The sequence below is a fragment of the Catharus ustulatus genome, chromosome 1, assembly GCF_009819885.2.
Source record: "Catharus ustulatus isolate bCatUst1 chromosome 1, bCatUst1.pri.v2, whole genome shotgun sequence".
Classification (NCBI taxonomy): Eukaryota; Metazoa; Chordata; class Aves; order Passeriformes; family Turdidae; genus Catharus; species Catharus ustulatus.
The window spans coordinates 159400525-159422914 of NC_046221.1; positions in this window are offsets into that span (position 1 = coordinate 159400525).

The following is a 22390-nucleotide window of genomic DNA, read 5'->3' on the forward strand; positions in this document are numbered from 1 at the left end:
CAAACCAAGGCTGACCTGAGGCTACAGAACCTGTGTCAGCACACTGCAGAGGTTTTGCTGGAGGTTGGTTGTACTATTTCATTGTTACAAAATTATCTGGTTAATTCTTAAATTTCTTTTTTTTTAAATTATTATCACTCAATCCAGACATAGTTCACCTTCTTATCGGGTGCTGATACATCAGCTCTTGGAGTTCAAGGCTTCTAATAACTTGCCATAAGATAATGTTTATTAGGTATTTTTTGCTTTTAAGAACAGCAGGCAATATTTGCAAAAATGTGGTAGACTAAAAATACCAATCATAGCATCACAGAATCATAGAATACCTTTCATTGGAAAAAAAAAACTTTAAGAACATTTAGTCCAACCATTACCCCATCTCCACCAATCCCTCCAGTAAACCATGTCCCTGAGAGCCACCTACACATCTTTTAAATACCTCCAGGAATAGTGACTGGGCAGCTGCTTCCAGTGGTTGACAACCCTTTCAGGGAAGGAGTTTTTTCTAATATCTAAACCTCACCTGGCACAGCTTGAGGCCATGTCCTCTTGTCCTTGAATGTGTGGGCTAAAGGTCTCATCTCCTTCCTCACTAGTGTGTTCCCTGATAAATATGATTCTTTTATTTCCTGTGGCATTTTATTTCAGCATTATTCTATGTACTCTTACTCTGCTTACAAATTGTACCATTTCGTGTCTAAGTAATGAAAATTTCAGATGAAAACGTGTCAAATGGCAAATCCAATACAATTGCTGACTTTCTGGGCAAAGACCCTGCTTTACTCACAAATCCTATTTGAATTTCCTGAATATGGTCATCTAAATGAAGACCCTTTTAATTACTATTGACAAGCATTGTGTATTATAAGGCTACACTTTTAGATAAATTGATATTTACTGGAAAACTTGCATTCATTTTTCTGGCAGATTCAGGGTGTAGAATCCCAGATACTCCTGTCTGGTAAACACTGGACCATGTGTGTTCACATCTTCTTTGCTAGACATAGGCTAAGCTGTTTGGTTTCTGGTGGATTGTAACACATCACCAAATTTTCAGGAACTTCAGCACTTTCTCTTGCTGCAGATATTCAATTTTCATCACATAAATCTACTATGAACTCCTCACCAAGCAGAATTTCCTCCTACTTGCCTTCCATTCCCTAATGTCCATCTAGGCTGTTGTTATCAAGGTCAACTTTAATTAGGGAACTGAAGATTGAGTACTTTCATTAATCATCTAGGAAAAGGAGCAAACATCATATTAATGCAGTGGATTGTTGATACTAGGATGGAAAAGGTCACACCCAAGGGAGAAGGAGAATTAAATGCTAAGGAGGACAAAGAAATCATTTGCCTTCCTGAAAAAGATCTCTTTTTAACTCTTCCCCAAACTTTTTTATCTACTTTATTTCTTAGCTTTATTTTCTAAATTAAAAAGTCTTAGGCATAGATCATACTTTACTTTTTATCTTAAAATACAATATTTATAATCCTAAACTCTAATCTTGATCCATTATGAGGGGTTTTTTTTTGAGAACAGTGAAGCCACTGGCATGGTACTTCATGTAGCCAAGTAACCTTTCCTAGAGAGAAGTTCAAATGCAAATTGTACTCATTTTACCCCATCTTTTATGCAGGTGCAAGGACAAATCAGGCCTATATGGGAAAATGAGTTCAAACCAGAATGGCAACATGAGTTGAAAGCAAAGCTTTTGGAACCCATCTTTGTTTTCCCTATAGTGAACTCATTCATAACATTTTATACCATATAACATTTTATCACATCTGTTTGAAGCTTTTCACACAGACCTTACTGAGAAGAAGCTACAAACTGGAGAACAAAGAAGAATTGAGTCTAACATATTTCACATATCACCTGGAAATACATCCAATCTTCCCTTGGAATGAAAAACTGCATGGAAAATACTGCTGCTACTACATTTATTCCTGCCTGTATTGCAATTTCAACACCCAATTTCTATGCAGACAATCATAACTAATTATAGTCTATTAAGCCAAAGAGAAACAAATAAATTACCTCTTTAGTCTTCAAAAGAGGGCATCTTTGGAGACCTTCTGGACAACAAAGCACAGAGGAGGATGAAAGGAGTTTTTTACACTTGTAAATGAATGTGCAAGAACAGGTCAGGATTTTTTAAATGGTCTGCTTTGTACAGTAACTCTTCAGTAATGTTTTCCAGGTCTCAGTTGTGAGTCAATGGGCAAACACAAAGGTACCATACCAGGGTACAAGTGAGACAAAGGGGAAACATTACCAGATAACTAATTGCTTGGTGGGTAGGAAATTCACTGTAACTGTGTGTGGAGCTGTGATTTATTGCTGTAGCCAAGCTGATATTCTAAGATGCATCTCTTTCATACACTCCTTTGAGAGAAATTTATAAAAGACTGGTTTTCAAAAGACTAGAGAAAAGAAAGCCATGAGATCCTTGACACATTGTGACACATGGCTTTTATTTTGCAGCCAGGACTTCATTTTCCTTCTACCCTTCCACATGTGTTTCAAAGGGGTCTCAGGAACAAGAGAGGAACAGATATGATAAAAACTACCAAATTTGAGGTTTATATTAATAATATTGGAGATAAGCAAGCTTGCCATTCATCCATTCAAAAGGCTCCTTTTCAGGTCAAAAAGTAGAGTATCTGTGTATTACACTGCTAAGTATTTCACTTATTATTATTCCATCAAACAACCACAACAATCTTATGATTGATGCTGTCCCACTTTTTCTCCCTGTCCATCCCTGCTTGGTGTAGTTAGAATTGCTTTCCGGTAACAACATCCCTAAGTATTTCAGAGGAGACCCAGTATTTCCATGGCATCTCCAGAGATCTTCCCTTCCATGCCTAGCTCAGGCTTCCCAGTAACTCCCCCTGGGAAAACATCCATGTATTTTCTTCAGTAAAAGCTGTTGTGTAACTTGATCGTTTGAAGGATCTGTTCATTGATCCCAGGTGCTCCTTGTTTATCCAATTTTCTGCTCAATACAATGACTGGTGTGTGCTCTATCAGACTCACTCCAGTGAGGTGCCTAAAGATTTGTTCACCCCTGCGGCACTCCCAGCTGGAGGCAAGTTTGGTTTGGAACGAAAGGCAATTAGTGAAGAGAGTTCCACCCAGCCTTCCCACAGGTGGTTGGATAAAGAAAACAAAAATGCCATTGCAAAAGTGTTGCTTGTTTGCATTTTACTTGCTCATCACATTAAACTCATGGAGTGAATGCAGATCCTCATCCTTTTTACACAAAAATTAATTGGAGCAACACCACAGCCCCCTGCAGAGTGGCTCAGCAGCTGTCTCAGAGAGGAACTGGGCAGATAGAACCTGTTCCACCACAAAGTATTTAGATAGCAATGCAGCTGAAATTCCCAAGGTGTATTTCTCAGGAAAATATCCCAAAAATCTATTGCGAGGGCTTTCCTTCAATGCACGATTCCTAAACAAACAACTCTTTCCACACCATTCTTCTCTACTGCAAGAAGTTTGGACCAAGCATTTCCTGTTGTTTTTAATTTTTCCCTGTTTGTGTTGGGTTTATTTTATCTCCATTTGTCTTTGAAATGTCTTGGAACCTGTGATTACTCAATATTTACTTTTGCCTGATGCCAGAAATGACATATCAGAGCATTCTGGAGAAAGTCCATGACCATGTGTAATCCTAACAGCAACCTGAAAATGTGAAGGCCAACACTTACATGTGGCTCCAGAGGCAGTAATACTCCTCCTGCCTTTTATAATACCTTTTATGAGGTATCATACATTTACCATTTGTAGCTGAAGGATGCCTGGACATGATATTGCAGTAGTATTTAAAGCCAGACCCACAGAAGTATCCTGCATCCATATCCTGTGGGTCAGCTCCTGCTGGAGTGAAAACCAGAAAGGAACGTGTATCACAAGCTCACAAAGGACAAGATGAATATATAACATCAAGCTTGAAACTTTCATCTCAGGTTTCCCATAATTTATGGGAAATTTCAATAGATACTTTGATGGCCTTTTAGAAATTTTGAAAATGCCTGTCCTTGAAGAAGATAGTTTTCCAAGTTACTTGGTTTTGAGCATTATCAGACACAATAAAGTCCTTAAAGCAAGAGCTATTACTGTCTGAACTTTTAATTTGATGCTGTTGTTATTGCAGTCTAAAATTTTAAACTCAATGTAAATTAAAATAACATCCTCTATTTGCTAACTGGCACAGGATAAAAGCCAAACACTTTCCAGCATGAGTCTTCAGAGATTCTCTTTTCTTTCCTGGATGCTAAAAATCTTTATTCCCCTTTATTTTTTATTATTTTCATTGGCAAGATTAAATACAAGTTTTAATGTGCAACAGGGATGTCCAGAGACCAAATACTTTTTCTTTCCTGACATAAAATAAGTTTGTGGCTCATTTCATGTTTGCTCTGTTTAGAAAGCACAACCTGGCAACTGAGGCACAGCCTTGGATGCCTGGTGGCAATGACATCTCCAGAACAGGCACCTGCCCTTACCATAGTCCTAATGGCAATAAATGGGTGTCAGTATTTCCTATTCTATCATCCTCACCTGTTTCAAACCCTAATGAAGGTTTCAAACTCTTACACAAAGGTAGGAGAATATTACACTAACTCACTGCTTTCATTGTCTTGTATCTCTTGTCCTTTGGAAATCCTTGGATACTCTATTGACAGAAGAAAACTGCTTAGAATCAACATATGCCAAAAAGAAAGAGAAGCAGAGTCCAGATGTGGAAATTATATATATATTTTTTTTTAATTAGATCATGAATTGTCATAAATCTTAAACCAGATTTCTATGAGGAATCATAAAATCACAGAATGGTTTGGGCTAGAAAGGGATCTTAAAAGTCATCTCATTCCAACCCCCTGCCATGGGCAGGGACACCTTCCACTATCCCAGGTTGCTCCAAGCCCTGTCCAGCCTGGCCTTGGACACTGCCAGGGATGGGGCATCCAAAGCTTCTCTGGGCACCCTGTGCCAGGGCCTCAGCACCCTCACAGGGAAGAATTTTGTCCTAATAGCCAATCTTAACCTACTCTCAGTTTAAACCCATTCCCCTCTGCCCTACCACTCCTTGCCCTTGCCAAAACTCCCTCTCACCCTTCAGGTCTCACCAGAGCAGGGCAGAGGGGCAGAATCCCCTCCCTCACCTGCTGCCCACGGTGCTTTGGATGCAGCCCAGGGCGCTGCTGGATTTCTGGGCTGCCATAGCACGGCTTACTTTGCTGACAATGACCTCAGTCTTGAAAGTGATGTATTTAAAAGCACCTTCTGGGATTTTTTACCCTCTCACACAACCACTTCCTTAAGCTACAGAACAGAGGACTTCTTGCTTTAATTTTCCCATTTTCTAGCATCCAAATTGCTCTCTTCTGCACTTTCTTCACTCAAGAGGGGATGTATTCAACAGAGAAGTTCTTGTATGAACAAATCACTTAAGTGCAGTTCCCAGTATTTAGGGAAATAGGCAAATTACAAAAGCATAACTGTCCTTTCTAGGCTGAAAAATTGAGAACAAAGAAGTTTGTGCACATCAGGTAAAATTCATAGTGGCTGCTTTGGGGAGTCACAGTACTTTAATTGCAATATTGGAATAAATGTTGTGCCTGATATTTCAAATATTCCTCTTCTCCAGCTGAGAATCTTTCTTACCTGTAATGATGAGGAGGAATTGAACATATTCCTGCATAATGAGATCTTTGATCATGCAGACAAATGTTATAGACTGAAGTCTGTGGTTGGACAAGCTAGGCAGAGACCCACAATTTAAGTACAGAAAGATTGGAAGAGCAATTGCAGAGGATTCTAAAGCACTTTCAGCAAAATCACAGTGACCTGGAAACTATATTATCTTCTTCTAACACAGATAAATTCAGGGAGGTCTGTAGGTGTGTACTGCACCACAGGTCAGGCCACCTGAATATAATGGTTCCTTTGGATGTTTTTATCCTGGAATCTGTGAGCCTGTGAGCAGTTGATCCCATTCCTCATAACAAGGAATGCATAAGTTTAGCTCCTTGTGCACTACAGTGCATGATCAAATCAGAAATGCCAGTTATGCCAGGGGCAGGTGTGGTACTGGAAGGGGAGAAAACTCAGCCTGTAAGATTAGTTAGAAGCATAGTAAAAGAAAGAGGAGCTGTTCTCCACTACCAGGAAAATCAATAATTGGAATTTACTCTGAATCCTTCTTTGGTTACTACACAACTTGAATCACTTTCCAAGAACACAAATGTGAATGGGGAAAAATTAAGTTAGGACTCCTCTGGAAAGTGTCATGTTGTCCTGTTCCCCTGCCTTGGTAAATGGATCTGATTCCATTTTGCACTTGTATATTTGAAATCTCTTTCTATCCTGAAGGATAAAGCCAATCTGAATTACTACTTAACAGAATTGCTACGAGAGTGGCATGAATTTCTCTTCCACTGAGCACTAGAGACTGAAAAAATGAGCTGCCATTTATAGGAAGGATGTTACTTTGTTTGAAATACAAGTGATTATAATTGGTTAGTCTATGATGTTATTACTTCTATAACACCCCTCTGAAGTGTTAAAAGTCCTTTTTTCATCCAGTCTGATGAACCTGTTTGCAGAGGAACTTCTAGGACACAGCCTCATACAGTCAATAACTCTGATGTACCATGTTTGGAGGAACTGCTCATTTGTGCTGTTCTCCACACATTTCTAGGCAGTGCTTACCAACATGGTCCCATAAAGGACACAAAACTTCAAGTTGAAGGAAATGTCATCTTCACCCCAGGTACTCAAAATCTCTGTAAAGAAAAATAATTCTATTACACCAATGCCAAGGTGGTCTCTGCAGTCAGACTGAAATCCCTTCAGGAAGGAGAAATAAATGTTTTCCCTAACAATTGCTTTGAAACCAGCATGGATGGAACATCCCTAAACAGTGAACACTGCTCCCCTTTCCAACAGGGAAAATAAGATGAACACCAAGCAACATCTAGACACTTTGTGCACTGTGCTTGAGAGTTTTAAGGTCATGTAGAGATAGTGACTCATTAGAAGCTCACCTATTAGTCCTCTTTAACTCTGTTTTTCAGCAAGTGCAAAGTCATTTACAATGAGAAAAAAAAAAAAAAAATCTCATTAGCGACGACCAAAGCAAGACAAGCGACCTATCCTTGGCCTTTTGTCCTTGTTAGCATAGGTGCCCCAAACAGCTTCCAACTGTTTTCAAAATATTTGTGAACAAGTAACCATTCCAGAGTCTATTTTTGAAATCTTTGGCTCCACAAAAAAAATTTTAAAAATCAGCTGCATCCTGATTTTGGTGCCTTTGTAGCTGAGGCTAATGGTGTGTTATGAAACGAAGGTTGCTTCTGTTTTGGGGAACTTCTGGATGGCAATCTCTCCAGTCATATCAACAAGTTCCTTTCCAAACAGAATATTTTATGCTCTGTGGTTTCTGAATAGTTATAAAAGGAAGGAAGGGATTTTGTAGAATGAGAAAGATACCTCTATAAAATATTACTGGTTTTCTGATGTGCCAATTATTAATATAAAAAATTACAGTAATAGGCATGTAAATCCTTTCAACTAGGATATGAATTATTGTCAGAGAATAGGACAGAATTACAGAAAACTTCCCATCATGAAAAAGAAGCTATTATAGGCAAAATGATACAGAATATAGTTTGGAATTACATTAAATTACACTGAAATCTTTAAATCACTTTCCTTTTACATTAAATTTATATCTTACACATTCCAATATGTAATTTTTGAAAGTACAGCTTTTTAGAAAAGAAGATATTGCAAACTGAACAGGACTAAATTTTAAAAGGCACAATATGTGCAGATATTTCATTTTAACTGGTGGCAGCTGTTTCAAGAAGTGAAAGGCTGATCAAGCCTGTAATGGAAATAAGACAGTCATGAAATGCACCTCAGTGCCATGGCAGGGAGAGGAACAAAGCAAGACTCTGAGTCAGATGGGTCTCAAGTGGCCCCTGCTGTAAACACAGATTTAACTAAGCTGTATGAAATGGGGAGCAATTCACTTCTCTCACCAAAGCAAGAATTTAGTGAACCAAAAGTGCATTTAAGTTTACAGAATTTTTTAGAGTCCCCATTGTGCCAGCCTGCATCTGATGTCTATTTTTCATTAGGACACTAATCTGCAGTTTCTGCCTTATTCATACATGAATTGTTTCAGGAAGGACCTGGTGTGAGCAATGGGAAACCTGCCCCTTCCACCAGGAGGCAGCGCCTGAAGGACACCACATAACCTTCCTTTTCCCACTTTCTCTGGCTCTAATGTGCAAAACAGAGTTAGCAAAGCTGCAGGTCAGAGTCCAGTGGGAAGCTTTCCTACACAACAGACAGTACAGATTAAACCTGAAAGTTAAGGTAGGGACCAGAACTGAAGACACTGGTAGATTTTGTGTGGACCTGGATTCTGTTTCATTCAGACCCTAACTGAAACATTAATCACAGTTTGTTAAATGTCTTTGAACAGGCATTTGTCAATTCCAGTTCCCTGAATTTTCCACTTGTCATTGTTTAAAAAATTTCATTTCTTTTATGACTGGTTGCCACGGAGAGAGATAAATGACTAGCCCTGGAGAAGGATCCCATGGTACTCTGCATGCTAGGACTTCCACAGCAAGTTTCTGCTCCAGGGATCATGGCAGACACAGTGAGCTGTAGTTATTGATGGTTTGTCTCTGTCTCCCCTTATGTGTTCCCTCTACAGAGTTATTGACGGATATTTGGCACACTCTGTCCCCCAACCTCCTTGTTCTGCACCACCAGAAAGGGCTTTCCACCCCCACAAAGATGATTGTCATGCTTGGCACCTGCTCCACACTGCCATGAACCAACCAGATTTACTCATTGTGAAATTTAATTAAATCTCTTACTGCCTTATTGGATGAATCATTTCATTTTTTTAGTGACTTGTCTTAAGTTTCCTGCAGATCCTTCTAATCCAGAGAGAAAAATAAACCAGCAAACAAAAAAGTATGGAAACCAAAGTACTGGCACTGAAGCTTTGGGGTCAATTTGAGCAAGTGTCTTGTAGCTTGACCTTGGGAGCGTGGTAAGAAATCTGCCATTCCCTCAGCATCATCCCATGATCCAACAGTGAACGTGATCCCAAATCTCTTTTTCATGATATTGAAGGTATTACTTAAAATCTGTCAAATTCACATAAAGTGAAATTGAGCACAGAAATGTTCAATTTCACTTTTCATGCTTTGGGTTTGGGCTCAAAGGCACCATGGTACAACTAGATGAAAACTAACCAAGAAAACATCCCAAAGACAGTGACACATGTCTGTGTCAAATGTCTGTGTCGAACCCCAAGTAATCTGCTGGGGTTTTATTTTGTTGGTCTTTTGGGGTTTTATTTAAGGTTTACTGAGGTATTTTTACATCTTGAGTTAGAAGGCACCCACAAGATTCATTGAGTCCAACTCCTGGCCCTTCACTGCACCATTCCCAACAATCCCACCCTGTGCCTGAGAGAGTTGTCCAAGCACTTGCTGAGCTCTGTCAGGATTGGTGCTGTGACCACTTCCCTTGGGAGCCTGTTCCAGTGCCCATTCACGCTCTGGGTGAAAAATCTCTTCCTAATAACCAACCTAAACCTTCCTTGGTGCTGCTTCTTGGCATTCCTTCATGTCCTGTCACTGGTTACCAGTGAGAAGGGGTCAGTGTTGTGGTGAGGAAGTTGTACCTGCAATGAGATCTCCCCTCAGTTTTGCCATTTGCAGGCTGAACAGACCAAGTGACCTCTAGTGCTCCTCATTTGGATTCTTCACTCTTCACCACAGCACTGAAAAACATGGAATCAGCACCTGGGAACAGCCCACCTTTCCTTCTAACTGTCACACAGGTGGGCTTTTTGGAAATTGCCAACCATGTTGACTTAGTTTCAACCATGTGCACAAAAAACCTCTGGACAGACTAATTCCATATCATCCAGAATTGCTGCAGAATTCGCATTGCAATTTTTTAATCCTAGGGTTTTTTCACATCTTTTAAGTCTAGAATGATGCATTTTCCTCAAAATGTACAATCATATTGAGCACCTTTTTTGAGCGGTTTGTTGTTGTTTTGGTTTGTTTCTTACTTCATTGCACCTCTCCATATCATACCATTAAGACCTTTCCTGTAACTGGGAATTTCTATTTCAGTCATTTCTTTTTTAGAATTTCAAATCACTCATCCACTTGCCTCAGCAGTTCTTTCACTCAGAGCCTTTCCTCCTCACCACCACTATTTCCTCTGGAATATGGCAGCTCTTCCATGGCAGCAACCTGAACTCTGTGGTGATGCATCCCCTGCTTCTCCTTTCCAGGCCACTCTGTTGTACAAGAAATTCTTGTTAAGCCTCAGCCTTAAAAAACAGCACTCAGCCTTTCCTGAGCATATCAGAAACACCCAGAAACTGCTGCTGTCCTGTAGTAATTACATCAGGACAGACTGGACTGACACCATCATCAGTCCTTTATTCAAAACTTTACATGCCTTCTTTCAATGAACTTCTTTCAGGTAACTCTGAATCCTTCTGTCTTCTCTGCAAGTTCCCTTCTTCCTTCTGCATGACTGGCTAAACCCCAAGCTATCCCTTACCCAGCCACCTAACCCTGTCTGTCCCTCGCACAGCATCCTCTCTCCCTGTCCATCCCTTGCATGACTCCATCCTCACAGCACACCCAACAGACTCCATCCCAACCTGGAGCTCACTGTCCCACTCTTTCATAACCCCCATCCTCATCGGGCAGGCAAGGCTGTGTCCAGTCCTCAGTAATCAGCACAGCTGTAATTCATTGGGAAGGATTGCCTTCTGCACTATTCTAACAAACTATTCCACTACACTTACAAACTATTCTGCTACACTGTCCAACCAGCATTGTTTTCCTTATCAACAGCCTTGGAAAATATTTTTCTTGCCTGAATGGCAGAACATTTCTGTTCTCACACTTTCAAAGAAAGTACCAACCCAAACTGTGGCCAGGATGAAACACTGATGTGACTAAAACCCAGTCTCTTGTGACCCTGTAAACAGTGGTCCAAAATGAGACCCTTTGAGCTCTTCTGGGCTGTGACAAGTTTGCTGTAGTTGGAGGATCTCCAAAAAATGAAGAGTTCTGGGCCACTACCTCACTGCTCAAGGCCAGACCCTTTGCCTGTGAGGAGATGCAAAATATCTGAAGTGAGTATTTCACTGTCCTCCAGGGGGAATTTTTCACAAGCACCTTGCTTACATTGAATCTTTATATTTATGTGCATAAATTTGTGCATGTGTTCTAGCAAATCTGGGAGAAATTTTGCTTCCATAGATGTTTAAGTACCTTAGATATTGAAGTAAGACTGATAAGAAAGCTTGTGACTTATGACTTAACCTTTCTTAAATGTTGCTAAGTGGTGTTCTTTTGCTACATACTAAGTTTGACTTTGAAGACATAAATTAGGTTAAATGTTGTTAAGTAGGTTTTTTTGTTTGTTAAATTATGAAGTTATAAGTTAGGTATAAGTCAAGTGTTGTTTCTATGTAAAATTGTTTGGCTTAACATATAAGTTAAAGTACTGGTAAGTTTGAGTGCTGTTAAGCTTTTAGGCCACATTCCTTTTTATCCTTGTTCTCACTGTCCTTTTTTCACAGACACCTAAACATACACACATACACACACACACACACCCCTAGATAGTTCCCAGTTCATTTCTGTTTTGATTGCCTGGATTTTATTTGGTTTTGTTGTTGCTTGTTTTTCCTTAATGTGCCTTAACTGTCCTGTAAATTGTTGAGTGATCTTGTTAATGAACCTTGTTGCGTGTAACTTAATATTAAATCTGGTTTTTGCTCATGCCCTTGCCAATGGTTTTTAAGTGATCTCAAACATTCAGTTGTAGTCCTCCCATTACATATAAACTTCCATGCATCCCCTGTGACCTCGCATCTCAAATCTTAGATACAAATACTTTCCACCACTGCTCTAAATTTCCCTATTTTTTTTTTACTTTTTTCTTTTTCAATACCAAGTGTCCTCCTTTAAAGCAGTAAAGCATTATGGAATACAATTTGTATAAAAGCCAAAAGTTTCTTTATAATTATGCCCAATATTTGGGTTTTTTTTGATGATGGGGGTGCTTTATGTCCAGAAACTCACAATTTGAGGATGGATGTAGTTTAAAAGAGATCAAGAGAGCCAGGCACACGGCCAGTTTTAGCTTACTTTTGAGAGCAGACACCAGTACTTAATGCCAAGTTTTTGGACTAAATATGAACAGGATCAGACTTTTTAACCTAGCAAATTTCAATGAGGTATATTTGCTACCAAATAATAAATACTTGCTGCAGCAAAAATCTCAGTTAGAAATCATCTACTTTATTAAATTTTGAAGGCATTTTCTGGGCAGAGTATATTCAAATCATTTGATAGTAAGTAATAAAACATAATGAGTTTTTAAGATGTGGGTGGAAGTTGGGCTATTTGTATAGAAGGACTATATTTGGTAGGGCTCATGGGCAACAGTGGGAGTTTTGATCAACAGCCTGACAAAACCAAAAGCATTGGCAGAGGGAGAGTGGTCATGGGGAGAGAAAGAGTCAGAGTCAGAGTCCAGCAGTGGGGGACTTTTACAGAAGCAAAAAGTTCTGCAGAGCTTTGAAGAGGAAGACAAGAAGGTTTACCATGCTGGACTGCTGATTCAGGAGCTGACAACCATCCTCTTGAACAGGGTTCTATTGTTCTTCCTCTTCATTTTCAGCAACAATTATCACAGCTCATCCCTGCCACTGCAGTGCTATAAAAAGTTAAATATTGTTGTCTAAACACAGAGGGAGGGAACCCAGGTTTAGATATCCACTGTTATAAAACGAGAAGAAAGAGTGCTGGAGAAGGAGCCTAAAGGGGAGATTGTTCCCAAGTGTACAAAAGGCTCCACCTGTGCCATCCTTCCCACTTGAATTCTTTCTCCCCAGCTTAAACAGAGCCATTATAGGGCTATATATAGCCCCAGTGCCTGCAGGAAAGGTTCATTTTGGTAGTGCTGCACCATCATCCTCGTAGCTGTTTAGCAGCACAGGGTATCAGTCAAATATAACACAGAAAGGAGATGATTTGAGGATAATGCATGAAATAGATAATACAATTGCAAAACTGTTGGGACTTAATTATGAGATGCAAGCAACCCGCTGCATCTGCACCACAGCCACCTGGGAACACAGAAAAATGAATTATTTTCCATGTGCACGTCATATTGATGACTCTTTTCTATTGACACTCTTGATACTGGCAGCAAATTAGATTTTTCCCATTCCAGTACATGCTAACTGAAAGGTAATTTCAAGTCTGTGCATATTCACAGACTAAACTACAATCTGGCAGCTTCAAACAAAGGAAGGAGAGAAGAACAAAGCTTTTGGCTTTTTTTAAAATGCTACTGGCTTCCTTGTGCAACAGACTGTTAAATCCTATTAGTAAAGTTTCCCCAGGAGTAGCTACAATAATTGAGGAATATGGCACTCTTGATTTTGCTGTGATGCTTAAATACCCAAACCTTTTGTTTGAGGACAATATTTCAACTTTCTTTGGATAAAATCAGTGGGAAGACAAACTGTACTGCCCTTGGGGCCTCTGAAGCCACCAGGTCAGACCAAACCCTTTAGCAGAGTTTGGATGTTCCTGTGGCCACAGAGCCTGATCCAGACATCAGAGATGTCAATGGACAGTGTCACCTAACAGGTTTTCAACAAAGCTTCTCCACATTTGAGTTCCCTCTTTACTTAACACACAAGGAAACTCTTTATTCAGTTCTTAACTTGTTTCAACCATGACCAGAGCTCTTCTGCTTTAGTACAAAAAATGCAACATTTTTTAAAGCAGTGGTTTGGCTTTATCTCCATCTCTAGGAAAAAAACCAAACCAAACAAAAAACAACAAAAACCCCCCAAAAACCAAAACCAAAACAAAACAAGTGATCCATTTAAAAAATATTTCATACTGACCAGTTCAGTTCTTCTTCAGCACCAGAAAATATATGGCTCTAAACCAGGTTTTCATATGTGTTCAAGCTGAAGTCAACCCTCTGTTATGAATTCCATTTCTCTAACAAGGGAGATAATCATAAGGTTTAAATAGGAGATGGTACATAAAAATCTCAGTAGACATAAACCCCTACTTCATCATCATAGTGACATTAACCAATACTCATTGAACTGGGGATATTGAAGCAGCTCTTAATTTTCCTGAACCTAAAAGTTTCCTGAACTGTAATTTTTCTGAACCTATCTTTCTTGTTTAAAAATGAACACAAAAAAGGCAACAAGAAATGGAAATGGAGAATGATTATTTTCCAGTATCTTATCATTCAAAAAAGCATAACATCTAATGGCATTGTGTTGGAAGAGCTGAACTAAATTGTTTGAAAAGATGAAGAGCTGATCAGCCAGTCAAGGGTTTTTTGGTGGTCCGTCATTTTGTACTAGTTTAGCTCAAACTTGCTTAGTTTAGAAAGCTGCTAAAACTCAATTTGGCAGTGATGGTAGTGTGTTTGACAAGTTCTTCTTTTTCCTTAGGCCTTTTGATTTTCTGTAACTCATTGATGGTTTTTACCATTGTGGCAAGTGTAAAGATTAAGTATTTTCCAGTAATGGATATGAAGAGGAAAAAAAAATCAAATACCGATTACAGTAATTTCATAATTATAAGCCGCACTGAGTATAAGCCGCACTTCAGGGTGTTGGCAACTTTTCATTCTTTGTCCATATATAAGCCGCACCTGATTATAAGCCGCATGTTACAATACAGAGTGTGATAAAAGGTGTCTATTCTGTGACCATCTGTTGAGGGTGGGGCAGTGATCCTTATCTCAATGGCAGATATTCTGCTAATGGGCCATCCATTGAAACCAGGCAGGGCATTGTTCTTTATCTTTTCACACCCCATCCTTCCTCCAGTGAGTCATTTTCTGCTCATGGCCATTGAGTCCCACTGTGGGACTGATAAAATTACTGCATCCCACTGGGAGTTGCTCCAGCCAGGGGGAAGAGCCCAACATTTCTTACCAAGATAAAAACAGAGGTTTTGGAACACTAAGAGAGCCCCTTTCTCCACTGGACTCCAGAGGAAAACTGGATTTCTCCACATCACCACTGGAGCTCTGGAGGGAAACTGCACCTTGTACAGGAGCACTGCTCCAACTGAATCACATCTGTCACTGCAGGAGGATGCAGCCACCATTTAATGGGACTGCTACCAACACCCTGCCTGACGGGGTGTCAGGTTGTAATCTGACTTTGTCAGGGTTTGGGGTTTGTTCCTTTGTAGTACTGTATTTCTATTTTAATTTCCCTAGTAAAGAACTGTTATTCCTAATTCCCATATCTTTGCCTGAAAGCCCCTTGATTTCAAAATTATAATACAGTAAATTCACGAATACAAGCCGCACTGAGTATAAGCCGCATCTCTGGGTGTTGGCAAATATTTCATTTTTTGTCCATAAATAAGCCGCACCTGAATATAAGCCGCTCTGTCGTTCGCAGCGAGGACCAGTGTGCAACAAAGTTGCCAAATAGTAACAGAACCGCAGCAGGGTGGGGTTTACTGGCTCAACTAAGGCTGTGCAGGCTCGGCCCGCTAGGGGCTGCTGACGGGGCCAGGAAGCACAGCCCGGCGCTGCCGCTCAGCGGAACCACTGGGGGCCAGCTGCCGCTGCCACTGGGCTCGGTCACCACGGCCCGGTGCTGCCCTGTGGTTGCAGGCAGGGATGGAGACCCCCGCTGCCTCCCTGAGCCGCGGCAATGGCGGCCCGGGTCCTCCACCGCCTCCCCGAGCCGCGGCAATGGCGGCGCGGGGCCCCCCCGTCTCTTTCTTGGGCTGCAGCAGAGGAGGGAAGGAAAGACCTCTCCCTCCTCTCTCCCCGCCCCCCGTGCTGCCTGCAGGCAGCCAGGCTCCACCCGCGATGCAACAGAGTGGCAATTTGTAACAATCGCAAAATGCCGACTTTGCAGCAGCTCAGCTCGGCACTCTGGCTGGCACTTCTGAGGTCGTAAATGTCAGAAAATTATTCACATATTAGCCGCTCCTGAGTATTAGCCGCATTACCGGTTTAGGAGCAAAATCTTAGTCAAATTGGTGCAGCTTGTATTTCTGAAATTACTGTAATTTGGAGGGAGGGGGTTTACATTCCATTTCAAAGAGAAGTTCCTGCCTTTCTCAGCAGACACCTGTCCTCCAAACTAAAACAGCAACTTTTCATTCTTTGTCCGTATATAAGCCGCACCTGATTATAATCCGCACTTCTGGCTTCGGACCAAAATTTTAGTCAAAATGGTGCGGCTTATAATCGTGAAATTACTGTACTTGCAAATGTACAGTTAAGAGTAGTCAGGCAAGTGCATGAAGAAGAAGAAGAAAGAGAAACTGTTCTGTGTTTTAGAAGAAACCTATGCAATTTACAGTAATTTCACGATTATAAGCTGCACCATTTTGACTAAAATTTTGGTCCGAACCCAAAGTGCGGCTTATAATCAGGTGCGGCTTATCTATGGACAAAGAACGAAAAGTTGCTGTTTTAGTTTGGAGGACAGGTGTCTGCTGAGAAAGGCAGGAGTTTCTCTTTGAAATGGAGAATGTAAACCCCCTCTCTCCAAATTATTATAATTTTGAAATCAAGGGGCTTTCAGGCAAAGATATGGGAATTAGGAATAACAGTTCTTTACTAGGGAAATTAAAATAGAAATACAGTACTACAAAGAAACAAACTCCAAACCCTGACACAGTCAGAGTACAACCTGACACCGTCAGGCAGGGTGTTGGTAGCAGTCCCATTAAATGGTGATTGCAGTCCCCTTGCAGTGACAGATGTGGCTCAGTTGGAGCAGTGCTCCTGTACAAGGTGCAGTTTCCCTCTGGAGGTCCAGTGGTGATGTGGAGAAATCCGGTTTTCCTCTGGAGTCCAGTGGAGAAAGGGGCTACCTTATTGTCCCAAAACCTCTGTTTTTATCTTGGTAAGAAATGTTGGGCTCTTCCCCCTGGCTGGAGCAACTTTCAATGGGATGCAGTAATTTTATCAGTCACACAGTGGGACTCAATGGGCCATTAGCAGACAATGACTGGCTGGAGGAAGGATGGGGTGTGAAAAGATAAAGAACAATGCCTTGCCTGGTTTCAATGGATGGCCCATTAGCAAATTATCTGCCATTGAGATAAGGATCACTGTCCCCACCCTCAACAGATGGTGATAGAACAGATACCTTTTATCACACTCTGTATTGTAACCTGCGGCTTATAATCAGGTGCGGCTTATGTATGGACAAAAACCAAAAAGTTGCTGAAACCCAGAAGTGCGGCTTATAATCAGTGCGGCTTATAATCGTGAAATTACTGTACCTAAACTGTACTTCATGGAAATATAGGGTGGTTTGGATTGGAAGGGACCTTTAAAGATCGTCTCATTCCAGCTACCCTTGCATGGGCAGGGGCATTTTTCATTAGATCAAGATGCTCAGAGCCCCATTCAATCTTTCCTTGACCACTGCATTCTCTGGGCAGCCTGTGCCAGAGCCTCACCACCTGATGGTAACAAAGTCTGTCAAATATCACCTTTTTTCAGTCAATGTCTTTGACTTTTCAGTATTTTTTCAAACAGTTTTCAGTATTTTATAGACACCATTAGTGTGTTTGAATCTCTCTGCACATTCTGAGTTTTCTTCACAAGGCATATTACTGTTAGCTGTAATTAGTAAATTTTGTTTATTCTTCCAGAAGATCCATCTACCTGGATATCTATACCCAAAATACACCAGCACCTCTGGAGGTAGTCATGTGCAGGAAAGACCCATCAGAAGGAAAGTGAATATGTAATATCTCTATTATATATTATTTTTATGAATGCTAGAAAGTGCTGAAGGGGCAAGGTTTGAACTTGAGCAGAATCCCAAGCACAAAATGAGTTTCTAAGGAAATTTTTTCCTCCAAAGACAAAGAAGATCAAGACCTGAATCAATGAAAGCAATTTGGAATAATACAGCCCTGCTGAGGGTTTTTATCACAGTTGGGAGAGCTGAGCAAGTGTGCTGAAACAGAGTGGATCTCTTCAAGGTGAATAAATATATGCACAGTCATAGAAGGACACCTTCATTGCTATTGTGTAAATTATGAATTCCATCAGCACATATATCCTCAGATTTTGCTGTAATAGTGTCTGGGTTTGAGGGTTTGCAAGAACCAGGCTAGCCAGAGAAAGTTTTCCAGAGATCTGCAAAAATAGAAACGGGGATGAATCCTTCAGTGCATATCAGATTGAGAGATGTCAGAGGTGTGCTCCTCAGCTGGGAGTGTAGGCTGGGTCCCAGTGAGACAGCCAGGGCATGGAACTCCTGAATCCCTCTGCATGTTGTGACAGTCCCTTTGTTTAAACAGATGTCATTCAAATGTCTTTGTAAAGTCCTCAGCATAGCCTGGATATGTTGCTCATTTTATGTGTTTGCCTCAGTTAATTTTTGATACTAGAAGACAGTGATAGTGAGAAAGAAAAATATCTGCATTTTAACCTGTCTGACAGGCTCTGCCTTGTTACAGACCTCAGGAATTTCTGATCATTGCAACAGATCATATTCTGGTGATTTTTTAACTCTGGTAAATGCTGATCAGAGATGCTTCAGACAGTGAATGTGTAGGAAATTAAGGCACATTTGAAATGTTCTCTAGAACTCATAGGTTAGGACTTTTTATTTTAGAAGTACTATATGCTTCTTTGCAGCCCTTAAATAAAAACATAAATAAATCAGGCAAATCAATCTCTAATGTGCTGGAATTATGCCAGTAATTAATCTGTTTAACTACTGGGACTGAGAGAACAGTTGGGAAAATGCATCCCTTCTCACCTGAAATAGCCGTGTTGTATCTTAAGTTCACAAGGCCCTAACAGCTCTGTAAATATTACTTTGTAATTTAGTCATGACAGCTGTAGTTCTAGTCTCTGTACCTTATCTCTTCCATAACATGGGATGATTCATTGTTCTTAAGTCCTTTTGATGCTTTTATCCAAAAAAACCAGAAAAAGCAAAGAGAGACAATGCAATAAGAGGCAGCTGTGACTGTTTAACTGGAGAAGAGAAGGCTTCCTATTAATGTGTATAAATTCCTGAAGGGAGGGTGCTGAAAAGGATTTAGCCAGGCTCTTTTCAATGGTGCCCAGTGTCAGACCCAGGGACAATGGGCACAAATTGAAACACAGGAAGGTCTCTCTGAACATAGGAATACAAGGTTCTTACGGTGAGGGTGACTGAGCACTGGTAGAAGATGCTCAGAAAGGCTGTGGAGCCTCCATCCCTGGAGATGCTCAAAAGTTGATTGGACATTTGCCATTCTGGGCAACTAGATCTTGGGGGCCTGTTTGAGCTGTGGAGTTGGACCACATGGTAGTCAAAGTCTCCTTCCAACATCAATGATTCTGTGAGAAAAGAGAGAAAGGAGAAAAACAGAGAGAGGAGAAGGAGAAGGAGAAGGAGAAGGAGAAGGAGAAGGAGAAGGAGAAGGAGAAGGAGAAGGAGAAGGAGAAGGAGAAGGAGAAGGAGAAGGAGAAGGAGAAGGAGAAGGGAAGGAGAAGGAGAAGGGAAGGAGAAGGAGAAGGAAGGTTAGTTTGTAAAGATACAATCAAGGACAAATGCTCAGTTGGTCTAAATCAATCAGAGGAACTTGTCTAATAGTACCTATTTACTTTCTCTTCAGCAAACACATTTTCTGTCACATCATGTGGGAGCTCCCACACAGTTCACATTTCTCCTATTCTGATCAAGGATTTATCTCTCTGCTTATACAAGGCACTGACTGTCTTCAAGATACTAAGCAACCAAAGAGAAAACAAATGACTAAATAGATCTGCTGAAGTAAAAAAAGAAATATTACATTTAGGAGCATCTGACCCTCCATCTCCTAGCAGTTAGAACACACAAACTATTAAAATCTCAGGCTAATGCCTAGACCAGCTGATCTCTGTTCCCCATGTTCTCTCAGAAATTAAAGTGTACATCCTGCAAACTAGACATTCATCATTTACCATTTAAAGCCCTATTACTTTATTCTGATTTCTATATGATCAATAAAATAAAAAAGTACATTAACAATGAAAAAACACATACATGTCTATTAACTTCCTATTAACCCACAGCTGTAAGAAGGTACATCAAACTATTCCTAATGAACAAAGCATTAGGAATACAATAGAAATATAGCAGAACACCTGATCATTAAACCATGATGATTGCAAACTATTAATACCATAATGACCCATCTTCCTTGGCATTAAAGAGTGAAAAGTATGTTATTTAATCTATCCAAAGATCTCATACTTAAAATCTATGAATGGTCAAGTTATTCATATATGTAGAAACATTATTAGTTTGAGTTGATTTTTGGAATGTGAGCTATGAAATCAAAACATTTTCAGTCTGTTGGTTCATATTTGTTGCCTCCAACCTTCTTAATAGAGATGTTTGGCCAAGCATTGTTCTATTTATTTTCAAAAATATTTTAGAATACAGGGAAAATTCCAATGAACTAGTAAAATTCTTATGACCCAATATTTTAATAGAAAAATGTGAGTAAAAGTAATTGCAGCACTAAATTTTTGTCTGACATCTAGCCTCAGGCAAAAAAAATTAGCCTGAACAATATGTGAATTGATTATTAAGGAATTTAAATGGCAAAATTTAAATCAGAGTTCCATGATAAAATCATAGTTTAATCTGAGTTGGAAGGGACCCACCAGGGTCAACAAGTGCAGCCCCTGTCTCTGCACAGGACAGCCCCAAGAGTCACAACCTGCCTGAGAGAACTGTCCAAACTCTCCTTGAACCCTGCCAGGCCTGGTGCTGTGACCACTGCCCTGGGCAGCTGTTCCAGTGCCCAACCACCTCTTGGGGAAGAACCTTTTTCTAGTGTGTTAATACATATTTTAAAAGAATATAGTGTGGTTTTTTTCTTAAGACAGCAGGTCTGGATGAAAGACAATGTCAAAACAGTAGAAATCACTATGGTATTTGACTTTACACCAAAAACAACTTGTACAAGAACTAGGAGGATATGAAACGAATATGTAGATGTTGAACTTTTTACAACCCGTTGACTGATAGTTTTTGACATGAAATTGCAAACAGAGTGTATATTTAGTTGGGTTTCTAAGCAGAAAATACTGAAAAGAGAGGTTACTGAGACACACAAAAAGTGTGCTTTTATCAACTGTCAAGCTATTTATGAAAGAATAATGTATTGGCCCCTTTCCTCTTGGAAATTAGTGACTTTGGAAAAATAATGACTTTTGAGTGCAACATAGTCAAGAATGATAATATGGCAGTTGGATACATAAATTTGAGGATTTTTGAGTGCATGAGCAGAAAATGCACAAACTCTCATTTTGATGAAGTATCACAGCTGTAGGATTGCTCCTTCTAGTTCAGGTCTCCACTCATCCATTGCAGGATGGTTATCAAAATATTAGAAAGATCACATTACACACTAGAAAGGGTAAATTACACTGCCCACCAGTTATCTCACACAGATCTGAAAAGTGAATTAAAGATTCCTCTTTCAGGTAATCACACAAAGATCTAAATTAGACTAAAAAGCTCAGGCAAGAAATAAGTCATGAACTGTCAACAGGGAAGGTACTTAACCATCAGAACAACTTATCAACAGCTATGATGGATTTTCTATCCCTGGAAAATTTTAAATATTGAATGTTTTTCTGCAAATTCCATCACAATTCAAGGAGAGTTAATGGTCTTGAAAAAGGAATCAGTTAAAGCATGTCCTATGGCTTGATTTATGCATTTTACACTGGATAATTACTATAGTTTCTTCTGGCTTTAAAAGCTGCCACTGTAGGAAAAGAGCAAGATATTCAAGAGTTGCAACTAGGGTTTGAGGGCTAGAATTTAGCATTTTCCTATTTAATACTTGAGTGGATGACTTGGGTGTCCATCTTGAGACAGTGATTGTGAATTCTGTCATAGTTACAGTTTCCAGTATGTTTAGATAGGGAGACCTATCACAGTTCAAGCTATATAGTAACCTGATGCTGTATTTTTTTGAAGGCTTGAAACCAGAATCCTTATTTTCACAGAGCATCTTGACTATAATGTGAAGTTCTTCAGCTTCTCGTTGAAAGTTCTGAAAATGGTCAAGGGAAAGCTTAATCATCTGTTCAAGCTTTCCCTGTTACAGATACTGATATTTGCTAAAGGCAGCTCTGCCTTTCTGAAAGAGCTCTTGCTGTGCAGTCATTACCACTCCAAGCCAACTAAGCCTTGTAAATCCTGGTTGCTTAGCTCATCCTTACCATATAATTTGGCTCTCTTTCCCAAGTAGCCACTTCTGGTTTCCACAA